Raw genomic sequence first — 20585 nt, forward strand, 5'->3', positions numbered from 1 at the left:
TAGTGGAAAGTTATGATGAAACCTGTTTACCTCATTTCACTCTTTTGTGATAACTTCACTCATACGCTTCGTGTACTCAAATCGTTTTATCTATATTAACCAATAATGATAAAACTCTATTTTGTCAGCTCATATTCGTCAGAAAAACATTCTTATTGTTAGCCATGACGACCACACTCAAATTTCGGGACGAAATTTCTTTAACGGGTAGGTACTGTGATGACCCGAGAATTTCTGACCAAATTTAAACTTAATCCTTATATGTTTCTGAAACGATAAGCAGAGTTTGTAACGTTGAAGTCTCAAAAACTTTGAACTGTGTTCATGTATACATTTAACCTTTGACGATTCCCGACGATTCACGAACAATTATTTGTAAATAAATATGTATAGCTATAAATGTAGGTAGGTATATGAATGCTATTAATAACTATAAGTATATTGTAATATATAAATAACTGTGTATATGTAAGTATATATAAACAAATGTATATATATAAAAATTTAAAATAATGAAATACAATTTAATCAATTAAAAAAAATTAAAGAATGTAAACTAATGAACAAAATAATTAAGTTGCTATGAATCTATATATTTATGAAATCTATATACAAGTAATGGTATATATATATATAATTATATAGATATATAACTTATAAATATTCATATTTGATAAAAGATATTATATACATTTTGCATACTTGTTAAATATTACATCAAATTAATTACAAGTTTAGAAATATAAATTTTATACTAATATTATTATTACTTCCACTATTATTATTAACATTAATATTAATATCACTACTTGTTAAATTATTTTCAATATATATATACTATATAGATATAAAAGTTAACACATGTAAGGTGTTATAAACACTAATATCATTATTATCATAATTAGTGGTAAAAATTATAACTTTAGTTATTACTACGATTAGTATTATTATTTTAATCAGTATTAATATTATAAAGATAATTATTAATAGTATTATTATTATGTATCAATATTATTATTATTAGTGTAGAAATAATACAAATTATTAGTATAATTATTATTAATATCATTAAGAACATGGTTATAACTATTAGTGTTATCATCCTAAAAATTGATATTAAGTTAATTATGATTAATAACATTATTATTAGGTTATTATTAGTAATAATATTCTGTAATATTATTATTTATTATTAATAGATTTATTTTTATTTAAAATTAGTTTTTATATAAAAACCAATTATTATCTATAAAAAAAATAAAAACTAGTATGGATCAGTTATGGGTAACTATCATACTATATCTAATTGATTCCTACTTTTGATCAAGTACCAATCACGTTCAATTACAGATGAAGTTAAAAGCAGTTACAATTGACATCTATATTATTCTTTTATTTTTATTATTTGTTTCGTCTGCTTGCACTTGTCTGTCGCATCTTTCCACCATAAAACATGGGATTTAGATTGAGATTAGAAAGGAAATCATTCATTTATTCTTATCCAGTATCAATTAAATTTATAACAGTTTTTATTTTGGTTGAATTCAATAGAAAGAATTGAAGAAAAACAGGTCCGGTTTCTTTGTACGCATACCTTTATACTCAAATCTTGATTTTCAATGATTTTGAAAAATCTAAAAACACAGTTACGTTAGGATTTAATTATTCAAACTATCTGCAAATTTATAGACTTCAATTCCTAAAATTAAGTAAGAATTTCTGAGTCAAAGTTAGTTTTATAAAAAGTTAAACTTTTGTTCATGATCCAAATTCAAGATTTTTGTTATAGATAAAGTTAAATTGACGAATCTGGTAGTTTATACGGATGATTTGAAATGTAATTCGTATTGTAAATTTTGGTCAAAACGATTTCAATCCCTGTATCATTTTTTTTCTTTCTTGAACTCGCGACGAACAACAGACAGGTTCTGTTCTTTATTTTTTTTTCAATTAATAAACATTAGATATTTAGTTGTTATTGTTACTTTGATGTGTTTGAATTTTTTTTAATGAAATATAAACGTCTGGTCGATTTGATTTCAAGTAGAGAAGAAGAAGAAAAATTGAAACGAATAGATATAGATATAAAATATATTACGGGGTATCATATCAGAAAAGAATACATAGAAGGATGGTTAAGATTGATGATGGGGAACGGGAGGTCTCGGGTTCGAGCCCGGGCAAGGGTGTTTATTTTTTTGGAGCTTGTTTTTAAAGGTAGTATACTTTTATTATTTTTGTTATTATTATTATTACTAATATTATTATTATTATTATTGTTGTTGTTATCAAATATTGTTATTATTATTTATATTATAATTACTAGTATTAGTATTAATAAAAGTATTATTTACAAATGATTATTACCTTTATCATAATTATAATTACAATTATTATTATTATTATTATTATTATTATTATTATTATTATTATTATTATTATTATTATTATTATTATTATTATTATTATTATTATTATTATTATTATTATTATTATTATTATTATTATTATTATTATTATTATTATTATTATTAATGTTATTGTGATTGTTAATATTATTAATAATTGTTGCCAATTAGGTTAATATAAATAATGGGATTAATACTAATATCATTTTTGTTAATACTAATTAATATCACTAAGTACTATTATTATTATTATTATTATTATTATTATTATTATTATTATTATTATTATTATTATTATTATTATTATTATTATTATTATTATTATTAATATTGGTACAAGTATTATTATTATTTTTAAGGTTATTATTATAAATTATTGTTATTGTTATTAGTACTAAATAATATAGTTAATATTGTTATTATTACTAATATGTATTAATTATCAATTATCATTATAATTATCATAATCATAGTTATAATTAAAAACATTGTTATTACTATTATTATTATCGTAATTATTATGCTAACAGAAATACTATATAATTATTAAAACTATTAATCTAACTAGTAATAGCAGCAGAAGTATCATTTTTATAATTAAAATTATTATCAATATTATCATCATTATTATTAGTATTATTGTTATTAGTATTATCATTAAGTTAACAAACAAAAGATATTTATAAAATAAATAAAAAATATATATACATACATATTTAATACAAAAACTATATAAATATGATTATTTACTTTATATATATATATATATATATATATATAAAATGATACATACAGGCTACTAACAAAGATTAAATCACTAATAATAATAAATACATATATATTTGTTCGATTACAATTATGTATATTAATAAATATACCAATGATATAGGTTCGTGAATCCGAGGCCAACCCTACTTTTGTTCAATGTCGTCATATGTATTTTTACTACAAAATACATTAGGTGAATTTCATTTGCCTTTTTACCCTTTATATTTTTGGGCTGAGAATACATGCGCAATTTTTATAAATATTTTACGAAATAGACACAAGTACGTGAAACTACATTCTATGGTTGAATTATCGAAATCGAATATGCCCCTTTTTAATAAGTCTGGTAATCTAAGAATTAGGGAACATACACCCTAATTGACGCGAATCCTAAAGATAGATCTATCGGGCCCAACAAGCCCCATCCAAAGTATCGGATGCTTTAGTACTTCGAAATTTATATCATGTCGGAAGGAGGATCCCGGAATGATGGGGATATTCTTATATGCATATTGTGAATGTCGATTACCAGGTGTTCAATCCATATGAATGATATATTTGTCTCTATGCATGGGACGTATGTTTATGAGAAATGAAAATATGAAATCTTGTGGTCTATTAAATTTATGAAATGATTATTTATGTTAAACTAATGAACTCACCAACCTTTTGGTTGACACTTTAAAGCATGTTCATTCTCAGGTACGAAAGAAATCTTCCGCTGTGCATTTGCTCATCTTAGAGATAGTACTTGGAGTCATTCATGACATATTTCAAAAGACGTTGCATTCGAGTCGTTGAGTTTATCAAGATTATTATTAAGTCAATTATAGTAAGATATATTACAAAATGGTATGCATGTTGTCAACTTTCGATGAAATGAAAGATTGTCTTTTCAAAAACGAATGTAATGTTGGTAAAATGTATCATCTAGAGGTCAAGTACCTCGCGATGTAATCAACTGCTGTGAATCGTTTATAATCGATATGGACTTCGTCCGGATGGATTAGGACGGGTCTTCACACTTATGGCTAATGAATACGAACCAACAACAGAAGAAATTCAAATGCTAAAAGAAGAAGACAGATATCGATATAAATCGTCGATAGAAGAACCACCGATATTAGAGTTAAAGCCACTTCCAAACCATTTGGAATATGCTTATTTACATGGTGAATCTGAATTACCTGTAATAATATCGTCTTCTTTTACGGAAAATGAAAAATTTCAACTCATTTCGGTGCTAAAAGCTCATAAACCAGCTATTGCATGGAAGATTCATGAAATTAAAGGCATAAGTCCTTCGTATTGCACACATAAAATCCTTATGGAAGAAGGCCATAAAACCTATGTTCAACGCCAACGAAGACTAAATCCAAATATGTAAGATGTTGTTAAGAAAGAAATTATTAAACTACTAGATGCAGGTTTAATTTATCCAATCTCTGATAGTTCATGGGTAAGCCCAGTTCAATGCATACCTAAGAAGGGTGGCATGACTGTCATCACAAATGAAAAAAATGAGCTTATTCCTACTATGACTGATAACAGGATGGCGTGTCTGTATAGATTTTGATCAAATGTTGGAAAGATTAGCCAGAAACAGTTACTATTATTTTCTTGACGGTTTCTTCGGATACTTTCAAATTCCAATAGCACCCGAGGACCAAGAGAAAACCACGTTCACGTGCCCTTATGGTACTTTTGCTTATAAACGCATGCCTTTTGGACTTTGCAATGCCCCTGCAACCTTTCAAAGGTGCATGATGGAAATTTTTCACGACATGATAGAAGAATGCATGGAAGTTTTCATGGACGACTTTTCAGTCTTCGGTGATACTTTTGAAACATGTCTAGTTAATCTTGAACGAATGCTTATTAGATGCGAGCAATCAAATCTAGTTCTTAATTGGGAGAAATGCCATTTCATGGTTAGAGAAGACATCGTTCTTGGTCATAAAATTTCAAAGGAAGGAATTGAAGTGGATAGAGCTAAAGTAGATGTAATTGCTAAACTTCCACATCCCACCAATGTTAGAGGAGTTAGGAGTTTTCTAGGGCATGCCGGTTTTTATCGACGTTTCATAAAAGATTTTTCTAAAATTGCCACTCCTATGAATTAACTCTTAGAAAAGGATGCTCCATTCATCTTTTCAGATGAATGCATCAAATCTTTTAATATTCTTAAAGAAAAACTCACTAATGCGCCGATCATGATAACTCCAAATTGGAATCTACCATTTGAACTTATGTGCGATGCAAGTGATTTTGCAATGGGAGCCATTTTAGGACAAAGGATTGAAAAATGATTTCAACCTATTTATTACTCTAGTAAGACGTTACAAGGAGCACAAACGAATTACACAACTACTGAAAAAGAACTCCTTGCTATTGTCTTTGCTTTTGACAAATTTCGTTCATATCTCCATTCTAGCAAAAACGGTGGTCTATACCAACCATTCTGCTCTTAGATACCTATTTTCAAAACAAGATGCTAAACCACGATTAATCCATTGGATCTTACTCTTACAAGAGTTCGATATTGAAATCCGAGACAAAATGGGAGCAAAAAATCTCGCAGCTGATCATCTTTCTCGTCTTGAAAATCCCGAATTAGAAGTTCTAAATGAATCGCCTATACAAGATAACTTTCCTGATGAATATCTTTTGAAGATCGATTATAATGAAATTTCATGGTTTGCAGACTATGTAAACTGTTTAGTATGTGGATTCCTTGAAAAAGGGTTGTCGTACCAAAAACGAAAGAAATTCTTTAGTGATATAAAACACTATTTCTGGGAAGATCCACATTTGTTTAAAAGTTGTCCCGATGGAATAATACGCTGATGCGTATTCGGAGATGAAGCTATTCAAATCTTAAACCATTGTCACACAGGACCAACAGGAGGGCATTATAGGCCTCAACTCACAACAAAAAAAGTTTACGATGCTGGATTCTATTGGCCTACAATTTTCAAAGACGCACACCTTCTTTGTAAATCCTGTGATGCTTGTCAAAGGGCCGAAAAAATAAGTCAACTTGATGAAATGCCACAAAATGTCATTCAAGTATGTGAAATATTTGACGTTTGGGGTATTGACTTTATGGGTCCATTTCCAAAATCTCAGAATAATCTCCACATTCTCGTTGCCATTGATTATGTATCTAAATGGGCGGAAGCACAAGCTCTCTCAACTAACGATGCACGAGTTGTAGTCAACTTCTTAAAACGTCTTTTTGCTAGGTTCGGAACACCGAAAGCTTTAATAAGTGATCGGGGTACTCATTTTTGTAATAATCAACTTGAGAAAGTTCTCAAAAGATATGGAGTAACTCATAAAATCTCAATCACTTATCATCCACAAACAAGTGGACAAGTTGAAAATACCAACCGAGCTTTAAAACGTATTCTAGAGAAAACCGTAGGATCAAATCCAAAGGAATGGTCCATGAAATTGGAGGATGCACTCTGGGCTTTTAGAACAGCCTACAAAACTCCAATTAGAACCACACCTTTTAAACTTTTTTACGGAAAAGCATGTCATCTTCCAGTAGAAATTGAGCACAAAGCATTTTGGGCTTTGAAGACATGTAATCTTGATTTACATGAAGCCAGACGTCTACGGTTAAGTCAACTAAACGAATTAGAAGAATTGAGACATGAAGCATACAAAAATTAGTTAATCTATAAGGAAAGAATGAAGAAATGGCATGATAAAAGAATCAGAAGTTCAAAACAATTTAAGGAAGGAGACAGAGTCCTTCTTTTCAATTCACGATTCAAGCTATTTCCTGGAAAATTGAAATCAAGATGGTCTGGACCATTCATAGTCAAAAGAGTTTTCCCATATGGAACAATAGAGTTGATAAATTCAAATGGGATTGAATTTAAAGTTAATGGTCACAGAGTTAAACATTACATAGATAATCCAATGAAAGTTGAAGATGAAGTTAATCACAATTTCGACACCACAGCTAACTAAGTGTGGGGAGAATCAAGTCTTTTTAAGGATAATATATATTTCTGTTAGAGTTAGATTTTCTATTTTCGTGTAGTTCTCGAGAATGGAATCTGAATGGTCTTTCCCTAGCAGACCCTAAAGAACTAGTCTTCTCCCTCCATTCTGAATTTTTATTTCTTTTAGGTTTTACGAGATGAAGAATTCCTTTGATCTGAACCATGGTCTAATGCTACACGCTATGATTACTAAACGTAATAATGACACACTTCCGAGTGAACTGGTATCCTTCATAAGAGGCAAAATGGACGAAGTGAAGAAAAAACTCAGGAAAAATCATCATAAGATACATTTTGGTAAAGGAAAATCAAAATCCGCAACAAAAAGAAGAGGACGACAACTTGAAAGATGTCATGAATGCGGAAAATGGTCACAAGAAGGTAAATGTTCGAACAATCAAACATATTCAAATACCGAACTTGTTACTCTACGCAAAGAAGGACCGTTCATATGTTTAGAAGAAAAGTTATTGAAGAATCGAGGTTACGCTTATGTAGCTATGGAAAACCAAATCACACGACTCTCCTATGAGTCGGCTAAAGCAGGTCTCTGAGAATTCTTTCTCATAGGTAAGTATGTACAATTTTTATTTTATTTTATTGCTTTTAACCTTTTGATAATAAACGCTGAATCGTTCGCTATAAAGTATTAAATTGATATTCAATAAAATTAGGTATGCGAAACCGAAATTATTGATATCATACAAAATTTATTACATCACTGCGAAATTTACCATTTATTCTTAAGGTATAAATATCTTTAATTAATCAATCCAAAATATTTCAGAAATTCGTCAGGAGTAAAACTAGGTAATATAGCCGAAATTACTTTACCCAAAAAGAGGGGCGTATATTTTTGATAATATTTGATTGATTAAAGTGGGATAAAAGACCAAAAATATTTTTCATTTTAATTTTTACCTTGTTTTTAAAATTAATATATAAATATTAAATTATTATTGTAAATTTTTAAAATCAATATATTTAAGTTTTTAAATATTTTAAAAATTAATATTTTCAATATAAGTTTGTAAAATTAATGTATAAAAATAATATTAATATGAATTTTCAATTTTATGCATTTTAAATTTAAGTTTGGTGTGAATTTAAAAACAAAAATTTACTTTATTTAATTAAGTTAAAAATTTGATATTTAAAATTCATCGTGAGTTGAAGACTAGGTCGTTGAACCGAAATTGCTTTACCCGAGGGCGGGACGAGAAATTTTGTTATCATTATTTTTAATCTTATTAATTTATGCCAAAAATATTTAAAAAACCCAAAAATCTTTGCTTTTAAAACAGACGCTATAAAATGACAAATTTTAAAATTTTATCGAGGGACGGACTAGGTAAACGTACCGAAACAACCTCGTCCTAAATGAAAAGGAAAACAAAATTTTAAATTTAATTAATTATTTTATTATTAAATATTTTATAAAAAGAAAAAGAAATCCGCACTCGCGGAGTTTTTGTGGTACCCACATTCGCACTCGCGGAGTTTGAAAATCCCAGACCACTTTAACTGGTCGAGACAGACCAGTCCCCAACACACACACACAAAATTCTGCGAAAAACACACACAAAACACTCTAAAAATTGCGATTTTTCACCGTTAATCATCAATTTTTTTTTGCTAAAATCATGTTGAGAAGGATCCTACCAAGAAGTTACTCAAGGAGATCGGTAATTTCTACATCTAAACACTCTTTAATTCGGATTTTTAGTATTCTTGAATAAATTTACACCTAATTTGATTTTGATGATTTCTAGTTTAATTATGCTTAAATTGTTTGTGTATTATGCTTGTATAACCTAGATTGATGCTATTTAACATGATTAGAAGCCTTAAACTTCAAATTTTGAGTAATCTAGGGTTTGTGTTCTTGAGCAAAATTGGGGTCTTTTGATATAAACGGGTTATGGCTGAATTTTGTTGTTAGTTTACACTAAATCGAGTAGTGTAACATGTTTAGGTTGCTAAATGATCAAAACTTTGATCCTAAACATGATTTTTGAATATTAAAGTGGACTTTTTGAGTCAAAAATGCATGAACTAGATTTAATTAATATGAATGCCATTTGGAACTCGTTTAATTGCTATAATGGTTATTTTTGACATGATTTAGAAGATGAATGCTAAGGAACATTGTATACATTTTCATATATGTTTATTTGTAAAAGTGTAGATTTGTTAATATTGTGAAAATGCGTATAAAGTTTAATATGGATTAAACATGTCATTATAATTGTTTTGATTTATGATTTTGCTAACACTAATACATATTTGGATGCACAAAAATTGTGTTTAATATGTTTTGCAGACTGAAAGGGGTGAATCTTCATCCGCATCCCAGGCTCACAATGCTCCTCCTGAGAATGCAGAAGAACAGGAGATTAACAACCAATATAGACAAAATCTACCGCATCAATTCATTTCATATTCAAATATAGAATTGGCAGATTTACACCCTAATTTAAGGTTTGACAGACATTGGATAGATTATCTAAAATATCAGAGGAACTTGCACACCCTTCAGTCTAATGTTGTTGAAGTACCCAGGGTAATAGATTAGGAACCGTTAAAAATAGTAGGATTGGCCGATCCAATCAGAGAATTACTTACACAAAGGTATGGTAATTCTACTTTTAATGATTGGGAACGTTTGTTCAATATACATAGGCGTGTATATAGAGAATGGTGTGTGGAATTATTATGTAGTGTTGAAATAAATGATCGGGTAGCTACCTTAACCGATCGGAGTTTTATTAGATTTTTATTAGGAGGTGTGATGCGCCATATGTCTCTACTAGACATGGCTCAGGCTTTGTGTATATATACGCCTGAGGACCTAGCATCTACTGATTGTCAAAGGTTGATAGTTAATGGTAGGAGGGTTGATGAAAATTTTGATATGAATGGAATATGGACTAGAATGACTAGCCATAACCGATTTCGTGAGGGGAATAACTCTTATACTGATATTGATAGAGCTGAGCTAAGAGTAATCCATAGGTTCTTAGCAAACTCCATTACACAGCGAGGTAGGACCAAAGAGAAGGTAAATGAGAATGATTTATTTTATCTCATGTGTATTCGAGACGCACAGAGCGCTGTGAGTATACCTTATTGTGTGGGTTATTATTTATCGGCTATGGTTAGGAGTATACGGCCTAATAGTGTAATAGGAGGTGGTATCTTTGTTACTTTAATTGCTGAGTATCTCGGTGTTGATAGAAGTCAAGGGGGATTAATAATTGCAGCACAAGAACCCCGTGATACAATTGGTTTGAAAGTATATCATGGTGCTAAGGTTTTAAAGAAACGACATAACGCTGCAGCACCATATGATGGCAATCATCCACAGGTCAAAAGAGATCAGCAGCAAGGTAATGCGGGAGGGGGGGAATCAGATGACAGAAATGCAAATTTTTATGGCTCAACATAAGTATGAAATGGCTAGACAACGAGCATTTCAAGATTGGCAGTATCGTCAAAACCAAATCATAAGTCATTGTACATACATAAATACAAACTACATTCCTACTCCAATGCCCGTATTTCCTCCCTGGACTATACAGACCTGACCACCGTACCCTACATATGACCCAGCTCAAGCATTCTACAGCACATATGTAACAGACTGAAATCGGGGTTAGAAGTAAGATTACTTAATTACCCTTAGGTTTACATTTGTGGTTAAAATATTCTTTTATTTTAATAATATGTTTATTATTAATTGAATATGTGGTTAAGACCAGTTTGTGACAAGAGTCACAGAGATGGTTTGTTTGTTAAATTTGGACTCCGTTAGGGTTGCCAAATTAAGTGCGAAAGATATCAGATAACTGATAAATACCCGTGTGTTGTGGGGTATGAGTTTTAATACCATCTTAATAGTGTAAACTGCTTCCTTCTTCTCATTTCTAGATAATTCTTAAAACTAGTACGTACAAAACTCTTTCACTCTCAAACCCTAATCTAATCCAAGCCACAAATTGAATTAAGAGGCTTTAGGATCTGAATCTTATCATCCTTGTGATCATTTATCCAGGTTTGTTTGCTTAGATTCGTGATTTAATTCTTATAGAAATGGGTTTGGGTATAAAGTGGGTTTTTGATGAAATTAAGCTTGAATCTTCATGATTTGTGTTTGTTATGTTTAATTGATGTTAGAAATAGTTGCTATATAGTTTATATGATCTAATTATGCTGTGAATTGAGCAAGAACTTGTTAAAAATGATGAATTGTGTGTTAGAACTTGAGTTTATGTTAAAGTGTGTATTTTAGGATGAATTAATCCCAAATCTTGATTGTAGATGCTAGATTTTGATGTTTATAGTTGGGAAAAGTGTTTATGTATGATTGGTATGTTTCTTTATGCTTGAATTTGGACTATAAACCTTGAAATCGAGTTTTTTTGGCTTAAAATCACCAAATCAGCGAAGCTGGTGGTGAAGAAGAAGCTGCTCGAAAAACTCGCTCGAAAACAGTGTTCGAGACTCGCTCGAAAACAGTGCTCGAGAACCTTTTGCTCGAAAACATATTATATCTCAAAAAACTCGAGTTGCTCGAGAACCTCCTGCTCGAAAAACTCGAGTTGCTCGAGAACCTTCTCCTCGATAAACTCGAATATGTTCGAAAACTCGAATTCGCTTGAAAAACTCGAATTTGCTCAAGAACCCCATGTTGCTCGAAAACCTTGCCTGTTATGTGAATATTTTCCGTTCAATGTAAAGTTGTGTATTAATACTTGGATATAATACTAACTTGAGATATTATGTGATGATTCACAGGTGATAAACAAAAAGGTGAAGGCTCAGAAAGATTAGACCTCTGAGAACCTTCAGCTACTGGTAATCGGTGAGTGGGTCTATCTCCGGATAGAGTATTAAGTAGCTGACACGCTACTTGTTCAGACTCTTTATTACTATATTTATGTTCAGTACGATTACCATGCGTAGTTAGATATTGCCATACTAGTTAGGACGATTGCATGACTATTTATCTGTGATCTTATGTGCACACTGTTAGTTTGACACCAACCGAGGCAGCAAGGTTGGGAACCCTCTGAGGCAGCAAGGCAGGGTTGATGTGAGGTCGACAGTGGTAGCCTGGTCGGGTCATGAGTTACTGATTGTTCAGTATAGCATTGAAGGACGCATGTGTTGCGTCTGGACGGTTATGCAGTGAAATCAGTAAAGCGGACTATCGGTAGACTATAGCTTGATCAACTACGTCGTGTGCTCGTACAAGCCGCCGATCCTCATATTGTCAGTTATTGTATGCTAGTTCAGGACGTTAGCATAACTGTGACCCTTGCATGCTCACTTACTTATGCTTAGTCTGTTAGATAGTATCCATTCACTTAGCTGTGTGCTAATTTCCCCCACATTTCCACCCCTTGTAGGTTTAGGTACTGCTGGTTAGGATGGGTGTTGCTGTTGGGTTGAAGACATGTTTGACTACGTGCCTAACTCTGATGTTTTCTGGTTTTATAATGTTTCACGTAACACCAATGTTTTGAAATATTGTAATAACATTAACTAAGCTAAATTGATAACTATGGTTTGTAAATGTTATCTAAGGGTATTTATGCAATTCAGTCTTCCGCTGTGATATATAAAAAAAAAAAAATCAGGGTGTTACAAGTTGGTATCAGAGCGTGGTTTAGCAGCAAGTACGTGCGCGTATTTGTTCCTAAACCCTGAGTTAAGTCAAACATGTCTGTGGGGTGGGGTTAAGTGAATGTAGGATACGTGTGTGTGTTAGTTGTGTCTGAACTAACGGTTATCCACTAAGCTTTTGTGTAAGCTGTTTTGTAGAACAGGTATGGCAGAACAAGATAAAAATTCAACTGACCCCAATGCCCCTAGAACGTCTTTAGCTTCAAATGAAGGACATGTGCTAGATAAAGGTCCGCAGGAACAAATAATGGAATTACAAAGTCAACTACAAAAGGCTCTAAATCGAATTCACAGATTGGAACAGCAACAAGTTCAAGAGAACTCGAGTATTAGTGTCCCCAATCAGATTACTCCGACAGTGATAAATGGATACTTCAGTTCACCAAACATGTATCAGCAAATCGGGAATGCTCTTAAACAGCCGATGTTGCCACCACAATATTCCTTTTCTCAATAGAATCAATTACTACCTCAACTCAATTCACAGTTTCCTAATCAGTTAGTATACCCTCGTCAGATGGTTTCTGGGAATAGTATGATAGGATATGATATGCCGCAGCAAAATCAAGAGGTGGGTCAGTCGAGCTCTAAGTCGAAGAAATTACAGGGAAAGAATCGTAAGCGAAAGTCAAAGCGAAATAGATCTGGGTTGAGTAAGAATTTATGGTGTTATGGTTGTAAGGCATTACATAGCGGACTGTGCACAAGCATAACTAAAAGATGTTTAAGATGTGGTATAGTAGGGCATGAGATCCAAATGTGTTCGTTAAGTGAGGATGTGTGTTGGAGATGTCAACATGTAGGGCATAAATTCGCACAGTGCTCGAGTGTAGTGAAAGGTATTAGTGGTCCGAGTGAATCAGGGTCCGGTTTAGGGCGAAAGAAGTCTTGTCGACGTTATAAATCCTCACATGATGGGTCATGCTCAGTAATGACAAAAAGGTGTTTGAGGTGTGGTCTGATCGGGCATGGGTCCCCAACATGCTCTTTTTCATAAAATGTTTGTTGGGTATGTCATCAGGTAGGTCACCGATCAAAACAATGTGCGTCTTCCAAAAGTGGGAGTTCTGGGGCAGGGGCAGGGGTGCAGTTTGTGACGACCCGGAAATTTTCGATCAAATTTAAACTTAATCTTTATATGATCTCGACACGATAAGCAAAGTTTATAAAGTTGAGTCTTAAAATTTTTGAACTGTTTACATGGATTCAATTGACCTTCGAATGTTCCCGATGATTCACGAACAATTAATTGTAAATAGATATATATGTATATAGATATATAAATAATAATTCGAAATATAATTTGAAGTATTATATGTTGTATTATTAAAAATTTAATAAAATAAAAATAGGATATTATAATAATTATTATTTAAAATATATCTCTATTATAAATAAGTATATTAAAAATTAAAAATAAATATTAAATGATTGTAATACTAGTTTGACGTCCCGATTGATATTAGAGAAGTTTAATTCAAATTTATATAATTTTAAGATAAACGACGATTCGAAAATGAGTTTTTATAAATTCTTAGGCTGCTTATTGTCTTCATTCATTACACACGTTTCTTTCTTAAAATTTAAAAGTATTATATCATTCTTTTGCTATATATATATTGTAAGACAACTTGATTCTCCACTACATTAACTAACCCACTAGCTCAATATTAAAAAAAAAAAATTAAACGTTCATATGCATAATTGAATTGAAAGTGGAACATGGGATGACATTGTTCATCATCACTTTGCAATTTAAATTATGTGATTACTGTGCCTAATTGATTAATTCGTTGGATTTCACTGTACTTGAATTGTGATTTTTCTTCACTGATATAATATATATATATATATTAAGAATAAAAATTGGTGATTGAACGTCACTGTAGTTGATTGATTACTTTTTAGAAATATATACATATGTGCATAATAGGGGTACACCTCACCACTTCTATCTAACCCACTATATTTGCTGTTTCCCATTTCAACTTGCAACATGAATACCAAACTGAATCATTTAGTTGCTGTCTTCTTAAGTACAAGTCTCCACCACCCATCGTTAAACGCCACCACAACTCACTCCATCACCACCAACACCACCGAAGCCTCCTAATCGATTCGTGTATCTGTCCAGGACGGCTAATAGGAACTTAACAAGAACAAATGGTAACTACCATCTCAATCTCTCTCATTCTCCCTCTCTAATATTTCTCTTAGCTCGAACCCACAACCTTTGAACGTATTTCTTTTTCTGCAATGTTTCTGCAAACCACGTTACTACTCATGTTTACGGTTTGAAAATCCATCCAAACCACACCCATGACTTACACCACCATTCAATCATCTAGAACACCCTTTAAGTATTACCTTAAGGTTGATAGGGTTTTTCTATTAAACTGAGACCAAACAACAAACCATTCTTGCTTCATCGAAACCCACCATCACAAGACCACCCATTCGATTGAAACCCAAAAACCCAAACAAATCGTTAGTCTCCTGTTCGGTATGCGAAAACCAACACCCACCTCCAAAAACCACAACTAAATCACCTTCCACGTAATCACTACTAATACATCTTTCTTTCTGTTTTTCCTTGTGAACTCACAACACCACAAGACCAAACCAAACAACTATCACCTTCTAATGTCGTGATAATGGTACCATGCTTCTATTTTTAATATTCGAACACCACATCATCACCAACCTATTTTTTTGGTTCCGGTGTACTGCTATTATATCGAATTTCTTCTGCTGCTCCTGTTGTTATAACAATAACGATGATGGTAAGTAAAAGAAGATGATTTCTCATAATGCTTTTGATGTCACGATGAATATAATAATGGATGATGTTCATATTGATGATGAGATAAAGGTGACAATATGATAAAGTAAGGCTAATGGGAGACATATGGTTTCCACCCAATTTTTAATACAGCAAAATTAACACCACTTGCACATAAAAAATATTTGTCTATAATAATGCTTCAAGTGATTTATAAATTAAAAGATCCTATTAGTCGATTGTGACTTTTAAACTTAATAGATGAGGTGGCGATGACGATTTTGATGATAATTGTATATTTGCTGCTACAGCCGATATGATATCCACCTGTTTTTCTGTTTAAAAATCGCGATACATAAAGACGATTATGATACTGTTGATGATTTACGGTTAAGATGATGATGATTACGGCTAGGTAAGGGAAAGGTGATGATGTTGTCACAAAGATGAAAAAGATGATGATGAATGGTTGTTACAGCCGCTGCAACTCGTGTTTCCATTATTATTTTTACATAACCCGAAAACCTCACCTCAACAGATTAAACCATGCATTTGGATCGATTTATATATATATTCTTTTGTTTATCGGACTGCAAGATCTTACACCTAAATAACCACACTCAATTCATCCCAAAAACAGGTCTATTGGACCTTGTAACTAGTGTTAGGCCGATGTATGTTGGGCTGTGACCCAATATGAAAGCAGGCTACTGATAACCGGGTTATATAGAAACAAGCTAGGAGTTAAATCAGATAAACAAGTTAGCTTGGATGGTTTGGGATGTTCTTGAGTTATCAATAGGTCGTGGGTTCAAACCCTGCTGGTGGCATTTTTTTTATCCTATTCTTTTGAGGTATAAATTCTTTTAGTATTATTATTATTATTATTATTATTATTATTATTATTATTATTATTATTATTATTATTATTATTATTATTAGCGTTATTGGTATTATTGTTATTGTTAATGTTATAATTATTATTATTATCATTTTTATTATTACTATCATTATTAGAAAACTTATCATTATTATTATTATTATTATTATTATTATTATTATTATTATTATTATTATTATTATTATTATTATTAAAAGTATCAATTAGTATTATTATTAGTATTAACATTACTTTTATTATTAAGTTTTAACAGCAATATTATTATTAACACTTTTACTACTAGAATCATTATTATTATTATTAAAATTATATTATTATTATTATTACCAATATTCCAATCATAATAATTACAATAAAAGTTAGTTATATAAAAATATATTTAATAAAACTATATTATATATTTTTTTTATTTAGAGTATGTAAAATAGATATATTTAAATTATTAATGAAACATATAATTTATTAAGATAACAATTGTAATAAATAAATATGTTCGATTACAATGTGTTAATATAAATAATTGATATAGGTTCGTGAATCCGAGGCCAACCCTGCATTGTTCAATATAGTCATATGTATTTTTACTACAAAATACATTAGGTGAGTTCATTTGATTCCCTTTTACTCTTTACATTTTTGGGACTGAGAATACATGCGCTGCTTTTACAACTGCTTTATTAAATGCTTTTGAAATATGTTTTGAACTGCGACTACTTGAAATGCCTTTATAAATGTTTGACAAGATAGACACAAGCAAAACATTCCTCGAATGAATTATTATGCAGACAGAAGTTCTGCGGATTATTATTGAATTATGTGGACATGATAATTGCCACCATTGAATTATGTGGACATGATAATTGCCACCATTGAATTATGTGGACATGATAATTGCCACCAGTTGATGTGAATGTTATATATCGAGATAATGATTTTATACACAGGTTATGTGTATGTTATTTTTGTGCACAAGATATGTGTTCGGTTACTATGATTTATGAAAATGGTTTCGTACACGAGAAAGATGTACTGTATTTAAAAGATATAGCATGTACATTACAGGTGGGTATAGGATTCGAGCCCATTTGTACCATGCAGCATTTAAATTTTGTGGTCTATCAAAATGATAAATTTTATTATTTTAAGATAAACCTATGAACTCACCAACCTTTTGGTTGACACTTGAAAGCATGTTTATTCTCAGGTATGAAAGAAATCTTCCGCTGTGAATTTGCTCAATTTAAGGACATTACTTGGAGTCGATCATCGCTCTGGGATCAAATGTTGATGACTTCGTCCAGATGGATTAGGACGGGGAATTTCAGTTGGTATCAGAGCGGTGGTCTTAGCGAACCAGGTCTTACATTAGTGTGTTTAATTGATAGTCGTTAGGATGCATTAGTGAGTCTGGACTTCGACCGTGTCTGCATGTCAAAAGTTTTGCTTATCATTTCGTGTCGGAAATCATCTGCTTATCATCCTTAGGAAATTACCTGCTTATCATTCTTAGTCTAGAAACGTTTTACTGCATTGACTGCATAAATAGTGTATAGACAAAAATTCATATCTTTGCGTATCTGATAATTCATATCTTAGCGCATCTGTTACTGTAGATTTGCCTGACATATGCCGTAAATTCCTCCGTAGTCTATGAACTCTTTAGAACTATATATATAGATATTCTATGTAGTTAGAATCTCATCCAATATTCGAAAATCATTTCATATCGAAAAATCCTTTATTCATTCGTACGAAATGGAATTCGAAACTAGTTCAAGTCCCTCTGATTCCGATATGGAGTTTCACTCGAGCTCCGAAAGCAGTGTGACTGGACTAGATCAACCAAACAGTCCTTCCCAATTCATCTGATGGGTTCGTAGTTGACTTAATCATTGGAGACAAAAAGAAGGTGATCCTTTCCATCAACCAAATTCACCTCTTGGCGGTGAACCTGAAGCACTTACCGACGAACCTATTCGAGATACTATTTTCTCACTCATTTCCCGAATATCTCGCCACGATTATATTCTATCTAAAATTCTAAACCTTAGTCATCTACTCGTTCCGATCGACAATCATCTCGGAGTAATACAAGAAGTCAACGAACTTCGCGCTCGAGTAATCAATTTGGAGAATATGGTGCAAAATGTACCAGCTTCAACAACATCACCGGCATCAACAGTACCACCAACAACACAAGTTTCAACATCACATGCCCCAATATCTCATTCTGTACCTCGAGCATAATCATTGTTCTACGAATCGTTCTACATTATTTATCTTCGTTCGACATGGTGATTATATAATCTTTAATGTTTTAGAGATTATATATTCTTATTCTAACAGTAAATCAAATGAGTCTAATATCATATTGACTCATTAAATTCATGATTACATCTGAAGAAAATATATATGTAAGTATATTTTCATAAAGATGGTAATTAAAAATTCATTTGTACAAACCGTTAATGGTGAAAATATTTTAACGGGTAGGTAATACCCACGGAATATTCAGATTTCACATTAATAAGTTACACTGTACATTCTCCGAAGCTGATTCAACAGTCGTTTACTATCTTGCTTACATCCACCGATATACAAATCCGTTCACCATAGAATAACTATATTCATCCAATTTCATATTGGGATTTTGATTTATCAGAATCCAACAAGTGGCATAATGAAGAAAACATTTGACAAAATAAAATTTGTTAGAAACAAACAAATTAACTATGAGAAATTTTGTTAAGAATCCACGCTAACTGTTCCTAGCTAATTGTTCCTAGCTAACTGATTACATTTTATTTATCGCAATTTAATTATCGCTATTTACATTCTCGCAATTTTATTTATCGTCATTTAAATTTCTGTTATTTATTTTTACGCACTTTAAGTATCGGGACATGTATACAAGGTTTTGACATATCATATCGACGCATCTATATATATCATTTGGAATAACCATAGACACTCTATATGCAGTAATGATCGAGTTCTCTATACAGGGTTGAGGTTGATTCTACAATAATATATATAGTTTGAGTTGTGATCGAGTCTGAGACATGTACACGGGTCACGATATGTATTAATTAATTCGAATATTATATATTAAATTATATATGAATTATTGGACTGTTATCTGTGGACTATCGACTGTGGACAATTAAAATGAATTAAAATATTGATTATAACATATGAAACTAAACATTTCTTCAAGTTTGCCACTTGATTTCATCTTAAACCTCATTTGTATCTTGACGATTACAATCTGCGTTCAAACCCTTCATGATTCTTGACAGCACCTCAATCAAAAGGATGAACCAACCGCACTTCATCTACGGAAGGAAAGATTTATGCATATAGTATGCACCTGAAAAACACTCGGAAACTGAGTAAACGTTTAACAAGTAGCTGTGCTAATTCCTTTAGTGTTATTATTACACAAAATAACATTGCAATTCTTTTTCACAATAGTCAGTTTTGTCACAGCTCCAACAAATCAACTTCAACTTTTCGTTCGAAACAACCTTATTATAATCTTGATATATCTGCGTGCTCTTTTATTGTTACCTGAGAACCATTTATATTTCACCACATTCGCAGTAAACTTATCAGCAACTTCATTACTCATTGGCTTAAGTCTCCCGAAGAACCATTATATTTGTTCATAAAAACCTTATCATATACTCATCCGCACCTTATAACGAGAATTGCCATACCAAATACCAGAAATCAGCATTTAATCATCTAAAAACACAATTCTCCTGAAACCACCTCGGATTGATAACCGACGATTCAGATATGGCTGCATTGAATGCAGAGGAAACAGTAAAATTGTAGATGGCATAAATGGTCAAGTGTTTGAAGATAAAGAATAGAATGTTGGGAACGCTCGATAGAAAATTTAGTACTGAAAAACGGATTGAACCAACCATGAAGGAGGCCAAGGACAAATACAAGGACCAAACTCTATATTCAAAGAATCCAGGTAATTCTGGATCCAATGAAATCTTTAGAGA

The sequence above is a fragment of the Rutidosis leptorrhynchoides genome, chromosome 11 (assembly GCF_046630445.1).
Source record: "Rutidosis leptorrhynchoides isolate AG116_Rl617_1_P2 chromosome 11, CSIRO_AGI_Rlap_v1, whole genome shotgun sequence".
NCBI lineage: Eukaryota > Viridiplantae > Streptophyta > Magnoliopsida > Asterales > Asteraceae > Rutidosis > Rutidosis leptorrhynchoides.